The following is a 16,765-nucleotide window of genomic DNA, read 5'->3' as shown; positions in this document are numbered from 1 at the left end:
AAATCAACAACACACTGCCTCCAGAACTATTGAAGGAATGGCACAAGGGGTAAGAAGGATTTCAGATAGCACTCCGACTATGAAGGGGGGGCAAAACTTGATAAGATGAAAGAGCTTGAATGAGAACACAACACTCCGGTTAAATGGATAAGCAAGAAAAGAACACGAACCTCACAATTCGAGATGATTAGTGAAAAGAGGAACATCACAATGCCTTCGGAAGAAAGAAAAGAAGATAGATCATTGGAATAACAGAATGAAGAAGAAAATGCCAACTTCTGTCACAAATGAACTTGGAAAGCATCCTTGCAAAGAAGAATTGAACAGAGTTGTTGGAAAACCAAGAACGAAAAGAATAAGCTTGTTGTGGGCTTATGGAAACATCTCAAGAATATGAGGTGACAACCGACCACTACAGGAAACAATTGCTTACTTTAGATCGACAAAGAGATGAGCACTTCTTCCACAAAGATGATAAGGAGATAACTTGGATCATTGATAAGCACCACAAATAGCAAAATTCCCAATGGAAGGCTTTAGGTGTTATATGACACAAGATAACTCCAATGGAGGGATTAATGGATTTAAAATACCTCATGATCGAAGAGAAAAATGATGGTTTTTAACATATCTCATTCTTGACAACATGTGAATCATGAAACACGAACTCAAATTGTCAAGAATGACATAACACCACCTCAAGAGATAAGGTAGAAGGAATTGCACTTCGAAATGCAAAAGAAGAATACTTGAACTCCTCAAAACTAGACATGTATTGAGCACCATGTTTATTTTTTGAGTATAGCTTGGCGGATCTTAGCTCCGAGAGAAATCTTGAAGAACAAAATGAGAATGAAAGAAATCCTTGATGAACCATCGTGTAGAGCCTCCATGAAGAACTCCGGTAATGAAAGGATGATAAAAAGAAAGAGAAGTTGAAAACACAAGGTGAAGCCTTGCGATGATTTAGATGGAGCGTCGCGACGAGATAATGCGGAAAACTTGGAACTCCGGAAAAGAATAGATGACACACTAGAACCGAGAATTACTTCATCATGAACAATCTCCGGAAGAAAAGAATTGAATCACCTCGAGGAAATAAAAATAAGATTTATTGTATGCTTATCCTTCATCAAATTAAATTGATGAGAAGCAATGGATTTGGCATACTACTTATTCCCATTGAAAAAGGATTAAGGGGGGTATAGCGTAAACTTGAGAAGGTCTTCATGAACCACTGATAGGACTGGAAAGATCGAATGAATTAGAATGATAACCAAGAAAAGAGAACTCTTGAACGAACCACCATAAGAATTGAAAATGAACGAAGAAAAGATAAAGAAACACCGGGAAGAATTTGAAAATGAACGAAGATACTTGAGAGAATTTAGATACAAGTGAACGCAGATATCCCGAGCTGATTAGATAATACTTGGACGATGCACCAGTATGATTTGGAGAACGAGAGCTGAAAGCTTGAATGAATAATTCTGAGATGATGGGATACGAAGAATCAATCTGAAAAGACTCTTGAATTGCTCCGGATGGATGAAAAAAAATTCTCACAATCGAAAACAATTATGAGAGGATGGCATCAAGCTTGAACTACGCATCTTTGGAAGAACGGGTAAGGATTTAAGAGGAAATCTTCTTCGGACTTCAAAATTCAAGAATGACGACGAGAAACACCACCATGAATTGTTGAGGCACTCCGGAATGACAATTAGAAAGGTTGAACCAATAATGAAAGAATTTAAAAGCGATCTTGGAGAAGGCATGTGACTGATGGAATCCATTCTTACATCACACTTTGAAAAGAATTTGGGAATAGCACCAGAATAATTAGAAGAGTCAGGTAAGATCCTGGGAAAAGACCTGTGGGTTAGGGCCCACTCAAAAGAAACACCATTGAAATAATTTTAAAGAGAGATTGCACCGGTAGAATAAAATGACTTGAATGAGATAATAATCTCGAAATAGCTTGAACGGATTGAGAATGGAAACACAAGTCTTATGAGATATCTTCAGCACTCCAGAACAAATGAATAGCGAGAAGTGAAAGATTAAGAGGTGCACCGGTATGATAAGCATTTGACACGAGGAAAAGAATATGATCAACACTGAAAGCTTGAAATTAACCCACCGGAGAAGAATACGAGAATGAATAATGAGAACTTGAAGCTCCGTTAGTATCTTCCTGAGAATCACCGGATAAAAACATTGATTGAAAAGAGTGAAGAGACTTCACATGAATAAAAGGATACGTGGTTAAGAAATATGAGTCCTTGAAGAAAAAGGGTGGGAGGGTGGGAAAACAAAGGCAACTTGGGATGGATGAAACAAACACCGTTGGGAAAACTTAGAATTGATCTTGTGGATGTTGAAAATGATCGGATCCACTTGAAGAGAAGCACACCGGTTGGAGAAGAATTAACATGACGATCTCGATGATCAAGAAGGATTAGTACTCACATAGCAATATGAGAACACCGTTTAGGAAAGTATGGATTCAACATTTGACTTCGAAGCAACTCGGATACCACAAATGAAACAAAGCAAAGGATTTGGCTTGCAGAATAAGCCGGAACAAATATATGATAGAGATTTCATCTGAAGTTTTCGTGGTGGGGCCCACACGGGCTCGAGTGTACAGCACCATCATGTACAAGGCAGTGCACATGACATACAAAGTGTCCTCGAACCAGCATAGCCAAGGGTTCTTTAAGACACAATGAGACCATTGTAAAAACGACCGTGGAAAGGCGGACCACTAGACGTCGAACCCCAATCTCATATCATGCATCTGTCAAAAAGATATTCTAGGAGCTACTTGAATTCCCACCTATAAACTCCCGAAACTTTCTGGTTATGCAATCTGGTGTTGGGGATACAGGGGAAGCAATATATCTCACCCAAACTAACAATTCCTACATCCAGCTGTATCCATCCGTCAACACATAACCAAGAAAACTCCGGAAATCGTGTACCTCAACCTTTGAAAAGCATCCATTATACGAGTTATGGCAATACTCCCGAACTCCCCAGTACTGGGTGACGTCGAGGTTATCTCACAAACAACTGGATAAAAGAGATTTTCGATGTCGGCAAAACTCAGGTATTCCAGAACTGCAACGATAAAATTGTGACGACAACACCTCGGAGCTCAACTCCCCGGGTCAAAGCAACATAATAGACAGGAGGCACCAAGAACAATGTTCTCGTCACAAAACCATCGGAACGATTCCAAGATACCCGCGTGATCCTAAAAAAAATTAGTGAAATTTGAGGAGAGGAAAGACAAAACATCTACGTCAGGAGACCTCACCAGAGCGACGAAGGGGGCTGAGGAGTAAAAAGAATCCTACTCTCCAATATATATAATCCTAAGACTCAAAATAGTTTTCTTCTAGACTCAACAACGGCCAACAATCAAGGGGGCTCCTAAGGTCGGTCGAGGCTCTGATACCAACTTGACGCGCCCAATATGCGACCCCATCCAAAAGGAACTCGAAGGTCCCACCAAGGATAGACCCGCATATTGAAACACTTTTGCAAGGTGGATATCATTACATCAACATTACATAATAGATGGGGATACATACATAAGGCATACAATGCCACATGAATACAACATCACAATACATCAGAGCATCATACGACTACGGATGAATCACAAACAGAAACTCAAACAACATCCACCCTGCTAGCCCAGGCTGACGACCTGGAACCTATCTCCTGATCGAAGAAGAAGCAGAAGAAGAACTCAATGCAAGCAAGCATCGCTCACGCATCATGATCATCGCATGAACCTATACCTGCACCTGTTGTTGTAGTAATCTGTGAGCCACGAGGACTCAGCAATCCCATTACCATGGGTATCAAGACTAGCAAAGCTTAAAGGGAAAGGAAGGGGTGAAGTGGTGAGGCTGCAGCAGCAGCTAAGCATGATATGGTGGCTAACATACGCAAATAAGAGCGAGAAGAGAGCAAGAGGAACGATCGTCAACTAGTAGTGACCAAGAAGTGATCCTGAACTCCTACTTACGTCAAACATAACCCAGAAACCGTGTTCACTTCCCGGACTTCACCGAGAAGAGACCATCACGGCTACACACGCGGTTGATGCATTTTAATTCATATCTGGTGTCAAGTTATCTACAACCGGACATTAACAAATTCCCATCTGCCTATAACCGCAGGCACGGCTTTTGAAAGATTATACCCTGCAGGGGTGTCCCAACTTAGCCCATGACAAGCTCTCGCGATCAACGAAGGAATAGACCTTCTCCCAGGAAGACCCGATCAGACTCGGAATCCCGGTTTACAAGACATTTCGACAATGGTAAAACAAGACCAGCAAAGCCTCCCGCTGTGCCGATAAATCCCGATAGGAGCTGCACATATCTCGTTCTCAGGGCACACCGGATGATCCAGACGTCGGTTGGCATAGACCCTGGTTGCCCAGGGGGCGCCAGACATCGCTCAGTTTGGACCAACACTTAGACAAGCACTGGCCCGGGGGGGTAAAATAAAGACGACCCGCGGGATGCGCGACTCCCAAGGGAAAAAGGGCTAGGTGAGGCAAATGGTAAAACCAAGGTTGGGCCTTGCTGGAGGAGTTTTATTCAAAGCGAACTGTCAAGGGGGTCCCATAAATCACCCGACCGCGTAAGGAACGCAAAATCCGGGAACATAACACCGGTATGACGGAAACTAGGGCGGCAAGAGTGGAACAAAACACTAGGCAAAAGGCCAAGTCTTCCACCCTTTACCAAGTATATAGATGCATTAATAATATAAGAGATATTGTGATATCCCAACCAAAATCCTGTCCACCATGGAGAAATCTTCAACTTCACCTGCAACTAGCAACGCTATAAGAGGGCTGGGCCAAAAGCGGTACATAGCCAAGCAATGGTTTGCATAGGAAAGGTGTCAAAGGTTAGAGGTTCAAGGCAATTTGGGATGGCTTGATAAACAGGTGATAGGTAGCGCAGCAAAGCGATAGAACGAAGCAACTAGCATAGCAAAGATAGTAGTGAGATCCAGGGTAGCGGCCATCTTGCCTGAAATCCCGCTAGGAAGAAGAACGAGTCCATGAAGAAGACGAACGGGAGTAGTCGAACGAATCCTCACAATCGCAACATTACCGGATCTAAGAAGCAACACCGGAAAGAAACAAACAACATGGTAAATGCACGAGCATAAACATGGCATGATGCACAAACAAGTATGATGCATGTCCGGTTTAATAAGGCATCGCATGGCAAAGTGCAACAAACAATACTACAAGTTAAGTGGAGATCAATATGCAACGAGTTGCATATTGACAAAACACCACATGCAATTATTTAGTTTGATCTCGGTTATGTACCCAACAATATTAAATGTTATTAGCATGGCAAGGGGGTGAAACATAATGAAACTACCTATCTAAGCAAGTTTAAATGAGGCCGGAAACAACAAACAATAATTCCGGAAAATCCCCATGTACATATTTTAGATTCGGTAGTGTTCTGCCCTAAACACAAATTTTAATGTTGTTAAACAGCAACATAAAGTGCACCATGTTAATCTAGGCATTTTTCCACCCCATTTACATATAAAGTTTATTAAATTCGGAGCTACGGTTATTTATTTATGAAATAAATCATTTTAACATGGCATATTCGCAAATTAACACAAACAACATTTTAAACATTTTTAACATAGATGAAAGTGACATATTATTAATCTACACAATTTTCTGAGCATTTTACATATATAAATTATTTTAATCCGATGCACGGTTGTGGAGTTATTATATGCATGAACTTCAGGGGTTTTTCTGAAAATCTGTTAATCCTGGGATAAATGATAAAATCGCAGACATGAAAAAAAACACGCGGGCTGAATCTGGCGGAACTCGGCTGGGGAAAACTGCTCACTTTGCAGGCTAGGCCTGGGTCAGTGAGGAAGCGCGCTGGGCTGGAGGCAGCTCACCATGGGTTGAGGCCCAGGTCGGGTGGAGGCGGCCGGCTGGCTTGAGGGAGGTGCGGGCAGGCCGCGGAGGAGGCTAGGCCCTCCTGGCGCTAGCTGGGCCGAGGCGCTGGGGAGGCCCACGCGGGCCGACTGGATCGGGCTGCTGGCGACGCTGGGCCGCGGTCAACGCGAGCGGGCGGCTGCGCTCTGCTTGTCCCGAGCAGAGACATGGCGGCGGCGGTGGCTAGCTCTCCGGCGAGAGGAGCCGGCGATGCAAGGTGAGGCGGGAGGGGCCCCGACCAGATCCGAGCGGATCGGGTCCGGTCGGATCCGTTCCCGGTGGTGGCGAGGCCGGGCGACGACGGGAGCTCCTGCGGCGGCGCTGTCCACGGAGAGAGAGAGAACGGGTGAGGGAGAGAGAGAGGGGAGAAGGCGGAACGGGGGAAAGGAAGATAGGGCGCGAGGGGCCCGGCGGCGTGACCTGGAGGTGCCGGCGATTGTCGCGGCGTGGCCGGAGGCGGGGACGAGGAAGGAGCATGGCGGCTCGGGCGAGCGCTCTCGATCCCCTGATCGAGTGGGAGGAGCGGGGCGGCTCGAGCGCCCTGCGGCTGCGGGATCCGGGCCTGGCGCGGCCCGGCGTGGGCTCCAGATGGGCTTCACAGGGCCCGCGGCGGTGGAGAGGTGAGGGGAGGACACATGGCGCGCTGGGGTTGGCCGCGGGGTGCTGGGAGGCGACGTGTCGCGCTCCGGTTGGCCCGGGGCACGGTGGCGGCGGCACCAAGTGGCGGGAGGAGGCTGGGGGCGCGGAAATGGAGGTGGGAGGTGGTGGCTGCAGGTTGGGGGCGCGGAAAACGAGGAGGAGGGAGGAGAAGGCCAAAAATGGCATGGGGAGGTGTTTAAATAGGCTAGGGGCTAGGATTAGGGGGGTTTCTGCTCCGTTTTCGGACATCGGATCTCGATCCAACGGTCCGGAGCGGAGGGGGTTAGATAGGTGGGCTAGTGGGTTGTGTGAGAGAGAGGCTTGGGCTGATAGGAGAGAGAGGAGAAATGCAGCCCGACACGATTTCGGAAACTGAAACGTCCGACGATTATACCGACTATATCGCGGTTATATATTTAAAGTTGGGCAGTCAAACGAACTCCGAATGCGATGAAACTTGGCAGGCGCTCTGTCTACACTATAATAAGACCGCACGACAAGTTGCAACCCATTCCGAGAACATTTTTATGCCACTTATAAAATAATATTTCAGAGGTGCCGCGGGCGCGTGCAAGTGTGGTCGGGCTCAGAATGGACAATGGAGAGAAGAGGAGAAACCCGGACGGATGCAAGTTTTACGAAAACGATGCCGATGCAATGCGCATGATGCTATGAGACGAGATGCATAACAAGAACAAAATGCAAAACAACAGACAAAAACCCAACCACGGAGGAAATAATAAATCACATAGCCGGAAATGGCAAGAGTCGGAGTTATGAATATGGAAAGTTGCATCCGGGGCGTTACATAAAACCCTACTCCTGCTTGATTAATATTGATGATATGGGTAGTACAAGAGTAGATCTACCACGAGATCGGAGTGGCTAAACCCTAGAATCTAGCCTATGGTATGATTGTTGTTCGTCCTACGGACTAAAACTCTCCGGTTTATATAGACACCGGAGAGGGCTAGGGTTACACAGAGTCCGTTACAATGGGAGGAGATCTTCATATCGTATCGCCAAGCTTGCCTTCCATGCCAAGGAAAGTCCCATCCGGACACGGGACGGAGTCTTCAATCTTGTATCTTCATACTCCGGGAGTCCGACCAAAGGTCATAGTCCGGCCATCCGGACACCCCCTAATCCAGGACTCCCTCAGTCGGGGATGAGTGATGGTCTTTTCCTACCAATCTATCCCTCCCGGGGCATGCATAGTAGTACTTTGCTTCGAGGGCAAGTAGACTTTTGCAATAAGTATGTGAGTTCTTTATGACTAATGTGAGTCCATGGATATACGCACACTCACCCTTCCACTTTGCTAGCCTTTATTATGCCGCGCAACCTTCGCTTGTATCATGCACCCATTATTTACCTTCCTCAAAACAGCCACCATACCTACCTATCATGGCATTTCCATAGCCATTCCGAGATATATTGCCATGCAACTTCCATCATCATCATATACATGACTTGAGCATTCATTGTCATATTGCTTTGCATGATCATAAGATAGCTAGCATGATGTTTTCATGGCTTGAACGTTTTTTTATGTCATTGCTATGCTAGATCATTGCACATCCCGGTACACCGCCGGAGGCATTCATATAGAGTCGTATCTTTGTTTTAGATATCGAGTTGTAAGTATATAAAAGTGTGATGATCATCATTATTAGAGCATTGCCCCAGTGAGAAAAGGATGATGGAGACTATGATTCCCCCACAAGTCGGGATGAGACTTCGGACTTTATGAAAAATAAAAGAGGTCAAAGAAGCCCAACTAAAAAAGAGGCCAAAGAAGCCCACCAAAAAAATGAGAGAAAAAGGGAGAAGGGGCAATGTTACTATCCTTTTACCACACTTGTGCTTCAAATAGCACCATGTTCTTCATATAGAGAGCCTCTTGAGTTATCACTTTCATATACTAGTGGGAATTTTCATTATAGAACTTGGCTTGTATATTCCGATGATGGGCTTCCTCAAATGCCCGAGGTCTTCATGAGCAAGCAAGTTGGATGCACACCCACTTAGTTTTCAGTTTGAGCTTTCATATATTTATAGCTCTAGTGCATCCGTTGCATGGCAATCCCTACTCACTCACATTGATATCTATTAATGGGCATCTCCATAGCCCTTTGATACACCTAGTTGATGTGAGACTATCTTCTCCTTTTTTTGTCTTCACAACCACCACCATATACCACATATAGTGCTATGTCCATGGCTTACGCTCATGTATTGTGTAAGAGTTGAAAAAGCTGAAGCGCGTTAAAAAGTATGAACCAATTGCTCGGCTCGTCATCGGGGTTGTGCATGATGGGAGCATTTTGTGTGACGAAAATGAAGCATGGCCAAACTATATGATTTTGTAGGGATAAGCTTTCTTTGGCTATGTTATTTCGATAAGACATAATTGCTTGGTTGATATGCTTGAAGTATTATTGTTTTTATGTCAAATGATAGACTATTGCTTTGAATCACTCGTGTCTTAATATTCATGCCATGATTAGACATATGATCAAGATTATGCTAGGTAGCATTCCACATCAAAAATTATCTTTTTTATCATTTACCTACTCGAGGACGAGCAGGAATTAAGCTTGGGGATGCTGATACGTCTCTGTCGTATCTATAATTTTTGATTGTTCCATGCCAATATTATTCAACTTTCATATACTTTTGGCAACTTTTTATACTATTTTTTGGGACTAACATATTGATCCAGTGCTAGTTCTTGTTTGTTGCATGTTTTATGTTTCGTGGAACCCCATATCAAACGGAGTCCAAACGGGATAAAAACGGACGGAGAATTATTTTGGAATATTTGTGATTTTTCGGAGGAAGAATCAATGCGAGATGGTGCCCGAGCTGGCCACGAGGGTGGCCCATGCCACCACTCAAGGTGGGCGCGCCCCCCACCCTCGTGGGCCCCTCGTAAGGCGGTTGATGCTCTTCTTTGGCCACAAGAAAGCTAAATTTTGGAAAAACATCTGGGCGAAGGTTTCAATCCAATCGGAGTTACGGATCTCTAGATATAAAAGAAACGGTGTCAGGGCAGAATCCGAGAGCGCAGAAACAGAGAGAGACAGAGAGACATATCCAATCTCGGAGGGGCTCTCGCCCCTCCCAAGCCATGGGAGCCAAGGACCAGAGGGGAAACCCTTCTCCCATCTAGGGAGAAGGTCAAGGAAGAAGAAGAAGAAGGGGGGCTCTCTCCCCCTTGCTTCCGGTGGCGCCAGAGCGCTGCCGGGGGCCATCATCATCACCGCGATCTTCACTAACACCTCCGCCATCTTCACCAACATCTCCATCACCTTCCCCCATCTATATTCACCAGTCCACTCTCCCGCAACCCGTTGTACCCTCTACTTGAACATCGTGCTTTATGCTTCATATTATTATCCAATGATTTGTTGCCATCCTATGATGTCTGAGTAGATTTTTGTTGTCCTACCGGTGATTGATGAATTGCTATGATTGGTTTAATTTGCTTGTGGTTATGTTGTTGTTCTATTGTGCCCTCCGTGTCGCGCAAGCGTGAGGGATTCCTACTGTAGGGTGTTGCAATATGTTCATGATTCGCTTATAGTGGGTTGCTAGAGTGATAGAAGCTTAAACCCGAGTAAGGGGATTGTGGCGTATGGGATAAAGGGGACTTGATGCTTTAATGCTATGGTTGGGTTTTACCTTAATGATCTTTAGCAGTTGCGGATGCTTGCTAGAGTTCCAATCATAAGTGCATATGATCCAAGAAGAGAAAGTATGTTAGCTTATGCTTCTCCCACATGAAACTTGCTATCGGTCTAGTAAGTAGTCAATTGCTTAGGGACAATTTCACAACTCCTACCACCACTTTTCCACACTCACTATATTTACTTTATTGCTTCTTTATCTAAATAGCCCCTAGTTTTTATTTACGTGCTCTTTATATTCTTGCAAACCTATCCTATCACACCTACAAAGTACTTCTAGTTTCATACTTGTTCTAGGTAAAGCGAACACTAAGCGTGCGTAGAGTCGTATCAGTGGCAGATAGGACTTGAGAGAATATTTGTTCAACCTTTAGCTCCTCGTTTGGTTCGACACTCTTACTTATCGAAAGAGGCTACAATTATCCTCTATACTTGTGGGTAATCACCCACAAAGGGGTGGCGCGCCCCCACCAGGGAGGACACCGAATTGGACTAGGGGACGGGGCGGCTCCCCCCTTTCCTTCTCCCCCTCTCTCTCTCTCCTTCCCCCTTTCCCCCTCCAGTAAAAGGAAGGGGGACGAATCCAACTAGAACCCCAAGTAGGACTTCTCCTACTTGGGACGCGCCTAGGGTCGTCCTCCTCTCCCTCCCTCCTTTATATACGTGGAGGGGGGTGTGCCTACAACACACATCAATTGTTCCAAGCCGTGTGCGGTGCCCCCTCCATAGTTTACGCCTCCAGTCATATTCTCGCGGTGCTTAGGTGAAGCCTGCATGGATCACATCACCATCACCGTCACCATTTTGTAGTGCTGACGGAACTCGTCTACTTCCTCGACCCTATACTGGATCAAGAACTCGAGGGACGTCATCACGCTGAACGTGTGCAGAACTCGGAGGTGTCGTACGTTTGGTACTTGATCGGTCGGAACGAGAAGACGTTCGACTACATCAACCGCGTTAAGCAAACGCTTCCGCTTTCGGTCTACGAGGGTACATGGACACACTCTCCCCCTCTCGTTGCTATGCATCTCCTAGATAGATCTTGCATGAGCGTAGGAATTTTTTTGAAATTGCATGCTACATTTCCCAACAGTGGCATCCGAGCCAGGTCTATGCGTCGATGATATGCACAAGTAGAGCACAAAGAGTTGTGGGCGGTGATCGTCATACTACTTTCCACCAATGTCTTATTTTGATTCGGCGGTATTGTTGGATGAAGCGGCCCGGACCAACCTTACAAGACCGCGTTCATGAGACCAGTTCCGCCGACAAACATGCAACTAGTTTTGCATAAAGGCGGCTGGCGGGTGTCTATTTCTCCAACTTTAGTTCAATCGAATTTGACATCGCCAGTCCTTGTTGAAGGTTAAAACAACAAACTTGATAAATCAATGTTGTGGTTTTGTGCCGTAGGTAAGAACGGTTCTTGCTAGAAGCCCGTAGCAGCCATGTAAAACTTGCAACAACAAAGTAGAGGGCATTGAACTTGTTTTTGCAGGGCATGTTGTGATGTGATATGGTCAAGACATGATGTGATATACGTTGTTGTATGAGATGATCATGTTTTGTAAAAGTTGTCGGCAACTGGCAGGAGCCTTATGGTTGTCGCTTTATTGTATGAAATACAAACACCATGTAATTGCTTTACTTTATCACTAAGCGGTAGTGATAGTCGTAGAAGCAATAGTTGGCAAGACGACCACGATGCTACGATGGAGATCAAGGTGTCAAGCCGGTGACGATGGAGATCATGACGTTGCTTTGGTGATGGAGATCAAAAGCACAAGATGATGATGGCCATATCATGTCACATATTTTGATTGCGTATGATGTTTATCTTTATGCATATTATTTTGCTTAGTACGGCGGAAGCATTATAAGATGATACCTTAACTAAAATTCAAGGTACGAGTGTTCTCCCCGAGTATGCACCGTTGCGAAAGTTCTTCGTGCTGAGACACCACCTGATGATCAAGGGTGATAGGCTCTACGTTCACATACATCGGGTGCAAGCCAGTCTTGCACATGCGGAATACTCGGGTTAAACTTGATGAGCCTAGCATGTACAGACATGGCCTCGAAACATGGAGACCAAAAGGTCGAACGTGAATCATATAGTAGATACGATCAACATAGTGATGTTCACCATTGATGACTACCCCATCTCACGTGATGATCAGACATGGGTTAGGTTATTTGGATCACATTACACTTAGATGACTTGAGGGATGTCAGCTTAAGTGGGAGTTCTTAAGTAATTTGATTAATTGAACTTTAATTTATCATGAATTAGTCTTGATAGTATTTGCATATCTATGTTGAATATCAATAGCTCGTGTTGTAGCTCCCCTATGTTTTTTGATATGTTCCTAGAGAAAACTAAATTGAGAGAAGTAGCAATGATGCGGACTGGGCCCGTGATATGCGGATTATCCTCACTGCTGCACAGAAGAATTATGTCCTTGATGCACCGCTAGGTGACAGGCCTATTGAAGGAGCAGATGCAGACGTTATGAACATTTGGCAAGCTCGATATGATGACTACTTGATAGTTTAGTGCATCATGCTTTATGGCTTAGAATCGGGGTTTCAAAGACATTTTGAATGCCACAGAGCATACGAGATGTTCCAAGAGCTGAAATTGGTATTTTTAGACTCATGCCCGTGAGGAGAGGTATGAGACCTCTCACAAGTACTTTGCCTATAAGATGGAGGAGAATACCTCAGCTAGTAAGCTGTGCTCAGAATGTCTGGACACTACAATCACTTGAATCAAGTGGGAGTTAATCTTCCAGATAAGATAGTGTTTGACAGAGTTCTCTAGTCACTATCACCAAGCTACTAGAACTTCGTGATGAACTATAATGTGCAAGGGATAACAAAAAAGATTCCCGAGCTCTTCATGATACTAAAATTGGCGAAGGTAGAAATCAAAAAAGAGCATCAAGTGTTGATGGTTAACAAGACCACTAGTTTCAAGAAAAAGATCAAAGGGAAAGAAAGGGAACTTCAAGAAGAATGACAAGCAAGTTGTCACTCCCGTGAAGAAATCCAAAGCTGGACCTAAGCCTGAAATTGAGTGCTTGTACTACAAAGGGAATGGTCATTGGAAGCGGAACTACCCCAAATATTTGGCGGATAAGAAGGATGGCAAAGTGAACAAAGGTATATTTGATATACATGTTATTGATGTGTACTGTCGGTGTCAAAACCGGCGGATCTCGGGTAGGGGGTCCCGAACTGTGCGTCTAGGCGGATGGTAACAGGAAACAAGGGACACGATGTTTTTACCCAGGTTCGGGCCCTCTCGATGGAGGTAAAACCCTACTCCTGCTTGATTAATATTGATGATATGGGTAGTACAAGAGTAGATCTACCACGAGATCAGAGAGGCTAAACCCTAGAAGCTAGCCTATGGTATGATTGTTGTTCGTCCTACGGACTAAAACCCTCCGGTTTATATAGGCACCGGAGAGGGCTAGGGTTACACAGAGTCGGTTACAATGGGAGGAGATCTACATATCCGTATCACCAAGCTTGCCTTCCATGCCAAGGAAAGTCCCATCCGGACATGGGACGAAGTCTTCAATCTTGTATCTTCATAGTCCAGGAGTCCGACCAAAGGTTATAGTCCGGTCATCCAGACACCCCCTAATCCAGGACTCCCTCATGTACCTTACTAGTGCTCGCTGTAGCCCCTGGGTATTTGATACATGTTCGGTTTCTAAGATTAGTAACTCAAAACAAGAGTTACAGAATAAATGGAGACTAGTTGAGGGTGTAGTGACGATGTGTGTTGGAAGTGGTTCCAAGATTGATATGATCATCATCGCACACTCCCTATACTTTTGGGATTAGTGTTGAACCTAAATAAATGTTATTTGGTGTTTGTGTTGAGCATGAACAAGATAGGATCGTGTTTATTGCAGTACGATTATTCATTTAAAACAGAGAATAATTTTTATTCTATTTACATGAATAAAACCTTATATGGTCATACACCAAATGTTAATGGTTTATTGAATATCGGTCGTAGTGATACACATATTCATAATATTGATGCCTAAAGATGCAAAGTTTATAACGATAGTGCAACATATTTGTGGCACTGCCGTGTAGGTCATATTGGTGTAAAGCCCATGAAGAAACTCCATGCTGATGGGATTTTGGAATCACTTGATTACAAATCATTTGATACTTGCGAACCATACCTCATGGGCAAGATGACTAAAACTCCGTTCTCTAGAATAATGGAGCAAGCCAATGACTTATTGGAAATAATACATACCGATGTATGCGGTCCAATGTGTGTTGAGGCATGCGGCGGGCATCGTTATTTTCTGACCTTCACAGATGATTTAAGCAGATATGGGTATATCTACTTAATGAAACACAAGTCTGAAACATTTTAAAAGTTCAACAAATTTCAGAGTGAAGTGGAGAATCATCATAACAAGAAAATAAATTTTCTACGATCTGACCATGGAGGTGAATATTTGAGTTACGAGTTTGGCCTTCATTTAAAACAATGTGGAATAGTTTCACAACTCACGCCACCTAGAACACCACATCGTAATGGTGTGTCCGAACGTTGTAACCATACTTTATTAGATATGGTGCGATCTATGATGTCTCTTACCAATTTACCACTATCGTTTTGGGGTTATGCATTAGAGACAACTGCATTCACGTTAAACAGGGTACCGTCAAAATCCTTTGAGACGACACCGTATGAACTATGGTTTGGCAATAAACCTAAGTTGTCGTTTCTTAAAGTTTGGGGATGTGATGCTTATGTCAAAAGGCTTCAGCCTGATAAGCTCGAACCCAAATTGGAGAAGTGCGTCTTCATAAGATACCCTAAGCAAACAATTGGGTACACCTTCTACCACGGATCCGAAGGCAAGATCTTTGTTGCCAAGAATGGAACCTTTCTAGAGAAGGAGTTTCTCTCGAAAGAGGTGAGTGGGAGGAAAGTAGAACTTGATGAGGTAACTGTACCTTCTCTCAATTTGGAAAGTAGCTCATCCGAGAAACCCGTTCTCGTGATGCCTACACCAACTGGAGAGGAAGCTAATGATAATGATCATGAAACTTCAGATCAAATTGCTACAGAACCTCGTAGGTCAACCAGAGCATGATCCGCACTAGAGTGGTACAGTAATCCTGTTCTGGAAGTCATGTTACTTGACCATGACGAACCTACAAACTATGAAGAAGCTATGATGAGCCCAGATTCCAATAAATGTCTTGAGGCCATGAAATCTGAGATAGGATCCATGTATGGGAACAAAGTGTGGACTTTGGTGGATTTGCCCGATGATCGGCGACCCATAGAGAATAAATGGATCTACAAGAAGAAGATTGACGCTGATGGTAATGTTACTGTCTATAAAGCTCAACTTGTCGCAAAAGGTTTTCGACAAGTTCAAGAAGTTGACTACGATGAGACTTTCTCACTCGTATCGATGCTTAAGTCTGTCTGAATCATGTTAGCAATTGCCGCATTTTATGAAATCTGGCAAATGGATATCAAAACTGCATTCCTTAATGGATTTATTAAAAAATATATGATGCAACCATAAGTTTTTGCCAATCCTAAAGGTGCTAACGAAATGTGCAAGCTCCAGCGATCCATCTATGGACTGGTGCAAGCATCTCGGAGTTGGAATATATGCTTTGATGAGTTGATCAAAACATATAATTTTATACAGACTTGCGGTGAAGCCTGTATTTACAAGAAAGTGAGTGGGAGCACTACAACATTTCTGATAAGCATATGTGAATGACATATTGTTGATCGGAAATGATGTAGAATTTTCTGGAAAGCATAAATGAGAGTTTGAAAGGAGTTTTTCAAAGAAAGACCTCAGTGAAGCTGCTTACATATTGGCATCAAGATATATAGAGATAGATCAAGACGCTTGATAAGATTTTTCAATGAGTACATACATTGACAAGATTTTGAAGTAGTTCAAAATGGAACAGTCAAAGAAGGAGTTCTTGCCTGTGTTGCAAGGTGTAAAGTTGAGTAAGACTCATAACCCGACCACCGCAGAAAATAGAAAGAGAATGAAAGTCATTCCCTATGCCTCAGCCATAGGTTCTATAAAGTATGCTATGTTGTGTACCAGACCTATTGTATACCTTATCATGAGTTTGGCAAGGGGGTACGGTAGTAATCCAGGAGTGGATCACTGGACAGCGGTCAAAGTTATCCTTAGTTACCTAAGAGGACTAAGGAAATATTTCTCGGTTATGGAGGTGATAAAGAGTTTTTCGTAAAGCGTTACATCGATGCAAGCTTTTACACCAATCTGGATGACACTGAGTCTCAATCTGGATACATATTGAAAGTGAGAGCAATTAGCTAGAGTAGCTCCATGCAAAGCATTGTAGACATAGAAAA

The sequence above is a fragment of the Triticum aestivum genome, chromosome 3B (assembly GCF_018294505.1).
Source record: "Triticum aestivum cultivar Chinese Spring chromosome 3B, IWGSC CS RefSeq v2.1, whole genome shotgun sequence".
NCBI classification, from domain to species: domain Eukaryota; kingdom Viridiplantae; phylum Streptophyta; class Magnoliopsida; order Poales; family Poaceae; genus Triticum; species Triticum aestivum.
The sequence above is the reverse complement of the archived record's forward strand: the minus strand, read 5'-3'. Positions refer to the sequence as shown.